Source organism: Dicentrarchus labrax, unplaced genomic scaffold, assembly GCF_905237075.1.
Source record: "Dicentrarchus labrax unplaced genomic scaffold, dlabrax2021, whole genome shotgun sequence".
NCBI lineage: Eukaryota > Metazoa > Chordata > Actinopteri > Moronidae > Dicentrarchus > Dicentrarchus labrax.
Genome location: NW_026136705.1, coordinates 27,747,762 through 27,755,231, shown reverse-complemented (window position 1 = coordinate 27,755,231; position 7,470 = coordinate 27,747,762).

Genomic DNA, 7,470 nt, shown 5'->3' with positions numbered 1-7,470 from the left:
TGTTTTGATGTTAAAAATGAAATAATAGTTAATAAAGTCACCATATTTAATATCTTAAAGTCCCCTTTCGCTCAAAAATCAGTTTATCTTCTCGTTCCTACAGGTGGATGTTTGATCTTCACTGTCCATCATTCATTCATTGTCGTCAATCCTGGTCCAGTATGCAACTTATACAAGTGTGAAGGAGAAACCTGAAGCCACCAGTGCACACACACTGAGAGTGGACTTCACAGTGAAGTAGGAGACATCTTGTGTCCAGCAGGAAAACTTTAGAAATCAACACAGTTAGCATATTCATAGATTCTGGATTTTTTAATGCCTTTTTAAGGATTTTAATATGGAAATTATACTTGTTTTTGCAGAACCCCCCCCTCCCCCTTGATATAGTCACACTATAGCTAATCTTAACAAACAAACATAATCACTATTATTACATGCAGGACGATCAGCGTAGTGAAGGGAGCAGAAAACAACAATGTGCTTCCGTTTTTTTTTTTTTTTACCAGTTTGTCGCTCCAGTGTATCAGAGGACTGAACCTTCCTCAACTTGCCCATGTCAAACCGCTGGAGGCCTTTTGGGTACTGGTGGGGGGCAAAGGCTTATTTTTCTTGGTTAAATTGGCGTCCTGTTGTGTCTCGGGTGTTTGAGTCTGTACAGTATAAGTGAATGGCTCTCCCCTGCTGTGAGGCCGCTTTAGAAAACGCATGTATTCACGGTGCGATTAAAGCCGGTTATGTTGGGCTTGTGGAAAAACTGCCTTTGACACGTCTCCACCTACACGCTCGACTTTACACGAGTGGGACAGTTGTAAAGGAGGTTTCTTTGCGTTTCTTACTCTTCTTTTGTCATCTACTACCAGGTTGTCTTTTCTGTAGTCCACTTGGTTGTTCATAAGTGCTGAGCTCTCCAGTGTGTTTTTACACATTAACACGTGCAGTATTTTGTCTGTATCTGCGATTGATTTACCGATCGATACTCCTAATAAAGAATTTCCAGAATGTATAGTCTTCTGTGTGCGTTCTACTTGATTGCAGATTAGGGAGGACAGAGTTCCTGCACTGAGGGCAGGAGCCCACTAATACATTATATCACAACTAGAATCAAATCCAACTGCTTTTGCTAAGTTCTTGTGTTATTTTTTGCTGCCCAAAGCTCGGGGAATATGTATTATTGTTATTATTATTATTATTATTAGGAGTAGTATTACTGTTAACAGAGACCCCAGTCTGCAGTGTAGTTCCAACACTTCACTGATAAACTGCAGAACTGTCGAGTAACATCATGATCAAATAAGGTTTTTTATATTAGGTGGACACCCCCTTGAATTGTGGGTTGCCAGGTAGAGGTGACAGATGGGGGTTACAGATGGATTGAACCGATGTGTGTAGACTGTGTTTCATAGATGATCTGGAAACTTGGGTGATGTCCAACTTTATGTATGAAGACTGTTCGTAATAATGTCTGAGGGACATTCAAATTACCCAGGGAGACACAACAAAATTAGGAAGGTGCCATGAGATAGCTTTGAAATGTGGGAGAGACCTGTGTTGTGCTGTCAGGGATATCCGCATTTTGGCTTACTTCTTGTCTTGTCTTTGCAGTCTCCTCCTTCCTCCCCAAATTGAAATTTTGCTGCCTGCCCTTGAGAACTGCCTCTTTGTGGAATTTTCTCTCCTGATTGGATTAATACCGGAACATTTATTCTCCGTTTACTGCAGAAAGGAGGGACCGGTGGACTGATACTGACTAAACACACTTAAAGGCTGTACACACCGGGGACATGACGAATAAATGACACAAAAATACAAAATACTAACCTGTAAATATGTTGCATCAAAACAATTTTGTCGAGTAATATTCACATTCTGTCGGAAAGTACTCCTGACAAAAAGAACAAAAATAGATTGATGCCCCCCCAGTATGCAGAGGCCTTTATATCAGTGATGGTGGTCACTGATTGCATAGCTATTTAACACTTATTTTAACAAAAAAAAGATCACTTACAGCAACTTTAAGGGCTTAAACAAGTTGCTTCACGTCCATCGTGTGTTGAGCAGTTTGGCCCAGAGGAAGAAGCGGTGCACCAACCTTAAATCCCTCTAAATCTCAAGCCCCCCAAGCGAGCAATCTCGGAGTGCCTTTTTTAATCCTGATTTGAATTTTGACTGCCACATCACGAATATCACCAAAATGCTGTCTTTTTAGAAGTGTTGCAGCATTTTCTCTCGCAGAGGCTTAAAATGTATTTTCGGTTTGTTTTTTTATCTCACGAGCACAACTACTTCTGCTTCCTTCCACCATCTTTACCATAACTTTGGCCAAAAGGCTCTACTTCTGCATTTGATTTGAAGGTCTTAAGTCACTTTCCCAGACGAGTGTGTTCTTCTCTAATGAATTACGAACGCACTGTGGTGTTAATTGTCTCTCGCTGAGGGCCTCCGTCGCTATAGCATTTCCAACCAACACTCTAATTGCAATAACAATTAGTTGTAACAGCCCACAACAAAGTATTAATTAAGCAAACAAAGACAGGAGCTCTGCTACCACAACAGAGCGTGTCAACGTATTTGAACTGGAAAAAAGTATTTCCCCTGTGACAGGCCACTATTGCACTGCTAATGATCAGATGGGAATTCAAAAGCAAATAAATCCCTGTACACAAACAAACAATAACATACAGACATTAAGTACATCCTATTTAGTATGGAGCATTTCAATACAATAATGTTTTTTCATTGTGGTTACAAGTCATATGAGCTGGTTGGTATAGAAACATTCATTGGGGATTTCCTCTTTGTGGTATTCCCTGTTAGATAATGATATACTGTATAACAAAGCTGAGAAATGTATTTATTTTTCTTGACAGATGCCTCATGAATATTCACCCGTTATTGCCATTGTTTGGATATTTTTATACATAACAAGACATTTTCTTGTGTGGGCGACTGTAAATATTAAAAAAAGGAATATACGTAGGTGATTAACTATGAACACAACCTTACTAGCTGTAGTAGCTCAGATATAGCGTCATTTCTTTTCTTAAAGACATGAGACTTACATAACAGCCCATTATACAGTGATCAATTCCTGCCAATGTATATGGAACCCAGGTCTGTTTAATACATCTCCATTTGCTTTTCATGTATAATGTATGTATATTATGTATTGATTGATTGCAAGTAGTGTGCTACAAGTGGATTTTTTATTGCATTGTGCCTGTAAGTGAATAAACAGACCTAACCTAGCAGTGCACCATCAAAGCATTTATAGGTTCACTTACATAATGGTGCTTTAGCGTTTAGCTGTTACCTGATGGTCATTAAGTCGACTCTTTTATCCATCGAGTTACTTAGGTCTGTCTTTCCACTCCATAGGGGCATTAAAGGTCTGGGTAAGCTTCAAACAATCTAGGTTATAGCCACAGGTATAAACGCTTATGGATTTAGCTGTACAATCACAGTTAAAGGAAGAAATGTTTCTACCTCACAGAGTGGGGAGGGGGTCTGAACAAAGCTGGATGTACAGAACAGCCAGTCCTTTCCCCTCTAGCTGCTCTGCTCTGCTTCCCTTCAGCCTCCTTTTTTAGCTTTGGCAAATTGATCACTGCTGGTTCCATTTTATGCTGGCCTCCTCCTGCTTGCATCCCACTGCTTCCACAATGCATCTCTACGAACATCTTTTGTGTTTTTGTAGTCCCGACTTGTGTGCACAAATGGACCCATTTCGGGGATAACAGGAGGTCGCTCCTTGAAAGCGTCCATAGTGTTGCACTCGGTTGTGAAAAATGACGGAAGCAGTTGTGTGAAGAGTACAATAAAAATAAAGAGTTTGAACTACTTTCTCATCTCTGCAGACCTAGCCAATCACAGGTAGTTCTAGACACTGGCCTAGTTATAACCGTACTGTATAAATCAAACTGGATGTCGTATCCATGACTTCACTCATTGGTTTCTGTAGAGCCAGTGTGAAGGTCAGTGTGGTCGGCTCTGGCTGTTGCCATCTTGTCGATACTGACACTCCGCAGGCTCACGACTAATTAAAAAATGGACAAAGACATCACTCAAAGCAACCACCCCCTTAATTATGTATAATGATAATATATATATATATAATATATATAATCTTAATATAATTTAAAAGGGTGAGTTATATAAAAATGTACCCCCTGTACAGCTATCATGAATGGGGAAATTAGTTATAGAGGCCAAAACTGTTTTTGGTACCAGGCTGTAAACATGTTTATCTCTGCTGTCAAGTTGGGTATTTTAACATGGGGAATGACTCACTTTTGGATTATACTATACTATAGCGACTTTCCTGGAGGCGTCCATCTTTTCTCCGACTCGTCGTGTTTTGTGCCAAACAGAACGCAAAAACCCGCGGTTATTCGTTTTCCAACACGGATGTGACGTCACTCTCGAGCTGCAAGTCGCGATTACAAGACAAAACGAAGGTTGCTGCTTCATTGTTACATCCAGTACTGACGGTGGAATTAAATGATTACTAAATGATGATACTAAACTAATTAAGAATCTGTTCCTTTCAGGTCAAACAGAGTCAGGGTGCTGCTATTGTGCATGTTGGCTCACTAGAAAGGCTCTGCTGCACTACATGGAACAGAACCTTAATTAGTATCACTGGTAACACCTGTGTTTACTATGTCATGTCAAAATGGCTGCTGTGAACTGTGGTCCATTGTAAAGTACATATGTGCTGTGTAAGAATGGAAAACTTGACGAAGGAGGTCAGGGCTTAGCAAACCGTCAATCCTGCATTGTGAGAATAGAAACAAAACATGGATGAGGTTGACAGGAAGAAAATGTTATTTTTAAGTATTAACACAGTTTTATTTACGTGTACTTGTGTCATGGCTCTGCTCCCCTCCTGCTCCCTTTGCTCCTCCCCCTTCCCTGTGTGTCTGAGGGTGCGGCCTCCATTCTCCTCACCTGCTGCCTGGTGTCTCACCTGCTCTCAATCATTCATCATGCCTCAGTCTTCAAGAACCCCGGTCTTCCTCCCATTCATCGCCAGATTGTTTCAGCCTATGTGGTGGTAACTCTCATGGCTCTTTTCAGTATTAAGTTAGGCAACTTCAAGCCCTCTTGTGTTTTCCCTGTGCCTGTCCCCCGGTTAACCATTTCTCTCCCGTGCCCCAGGGTCCCTTTGTGCAGTTTGGCTTCCTGTGTCTGCTCACCTGTGCCTCTGTGTCTCCGGTCTCTTCCGCCATCTCACCCACCCGTTCCTGCTGTGGCCGCCCCTCATCCCCCCTGTGTGTTTGTGTGTGTGTGTGCGTGGAATAAAACCCCCTTTAAACCTTCCATACTGTCTGGGTGTCTGCTCCTGGGTCCGGTCCTAACACCAGCCTTGACAACTTGTTTGTCTTGGTATGATAGTGACCTCCAAATATGTTGATTTGGTCCAACAGGAACTCCAACAAGCACTCCAGTTCATTAAAAACATTGTTTGAAATATCAGTCTCACTTCAAATTTCACCGAAATGTCAGTAATTTCAGGACATGCTGGCCCATTGCACACCATTCATTCAGTCACAGCTGATGTCAATTAAGGTTTGTGAGGGTTCAGTGCTCAGGGCTTAAGGGGTACATCGGAACTGGGTCACTCATTCACTGGTTCTTTCTCACGACTTCTTGTGTTTTCTTGAGTCCTCCATAAGAAATGTGTTATTGTATCTAACAAGACTCAGATCCACAACAAAGGAGTGCCAGAATGGAGGATGAATAAAAACCCTGCAAGTTCAGGTTGCGTCATATGAGACGTCACAGTCAAGAAGAAAAACCCAGGATTCAGTATTTGAAATGATGCATCCCGTCTCAGCAGCTCTGTAGTCTTTAGTGGATAGACATGTGACGTCTAACAGAAACTGTCTCGGTGTACAAAGCAATGTTCCAGAAAGTGAGGCACAGTAATGCCAACGCCAACCTGGAGAGAGATTTCTCCACAAGGTCTCAAGTATCATCTACTGTTTACAATTCCAAGACAAAATTATATTAAAAGATAGATCAGTAAAAGAGAAAAGGTCAGCAAGCAACAATTCATATAATACTTGGCTGTTGTAATCCTTCCTTAATGCTACAAATGGCATTTTTACAAACAATAAAAAAACAATTTGATAAAATATAGTTTCATCTGGTTGTATGTAATGTGATGCCATTTTACATAAATCTAAGGCACTATAAACAAGGCCGTAATGAAATACTACCAATATATATAGAAGTAATTTATTATGAGTGCAAGAATACAAGCTGGTCAGGGTAATAAAGATTCAACAACTCATAAAATATAAAAACAAATCATAAAAGAAAAAAAGAAAGTCCAATGCTGGGCTTTGCTGTGGAGCCAAGACCTGCACAAACTAGGACGTAAGGAAACCCTGGTGACTCGATGAAACTCCTGCTCCTGAGTTCCAAGAATATATTGTGATGACTTCATGAAACACTCCCAAACCCACGGCTGTCACCAAAGCACAATACTGGCCAAAGACTACAAAAGTTGAGTTTGCAGAGCTTTTCTGTCTAATAGAGAGACTCATGGTAGTCAAGAGCCCATGTTTGGGCCCAGTTGCATAATGTACATGAGTTTGATTTTTGGCTTTAAAGCTTAACTCTGGCATAACTGTATGGACTTCAGTCCTGCAGGCCAGAGGAAAATTGGTATGTAGGTACAGTTGCTGCAAGGCAAAGAGGAGAGCAGGCATAGCCCTTCACTGTAAAAATAACGTGCAGTTCAAACTTTAATGCAACATTCTGGGGAAAGTTGATATGGAGTTTCAGAAGTACCAAGTTTTTAAAAATATATATTCCCCTTCTGCCCTCAATAAGCATGGAGGTGTACAGCTATGCAACGAGTTAAACAGACAAGTAACTGGATTTACAAAACAAAAAAATATATGTTTGGTCCAAAAGAATAAAATACTCAACAATTATCTCATCAGTGACTTAATATTGCATTAGCATTAGCTACAAACTAGTATGGAGGCTAGAGGCTGCAGTTAAGGCTCCAACAAGGCAATTTGAGAGAATAGAGAAAGAATGTGGCTATGGCAAATAAATTATGGTTAAGGTGTAGTGAAGGTTGGGTGGCTAAAACAACTGGCTAACGTTAGGGAAAGGTTTGTGATTAATAAAAACAAAACACAAAAACACACTTCTCACTTCTTTGGCACTAAATGTTTGCAATGAACGTAACCATCTAATTTAAACCCCTGGGGAAACTGGATGTGTGTTTTTGGAGATTAATTTCATCCAAGTTAGGTCACATTTGATACCTTTGCTGCATAGTACCTCATTTACTGTGGAAAAAACACACATTTACAGAAATAGAACACAAAATGAGAACAGAACAAGGAGAAGGGAGAAAAATCTTTGCTCTTTGACTCCGAGATGCTGAGAGCAAAAGCCGATTTTTGTCGCGCTAAAAATATCTTGGTGTAATATCACGTTATTCATATT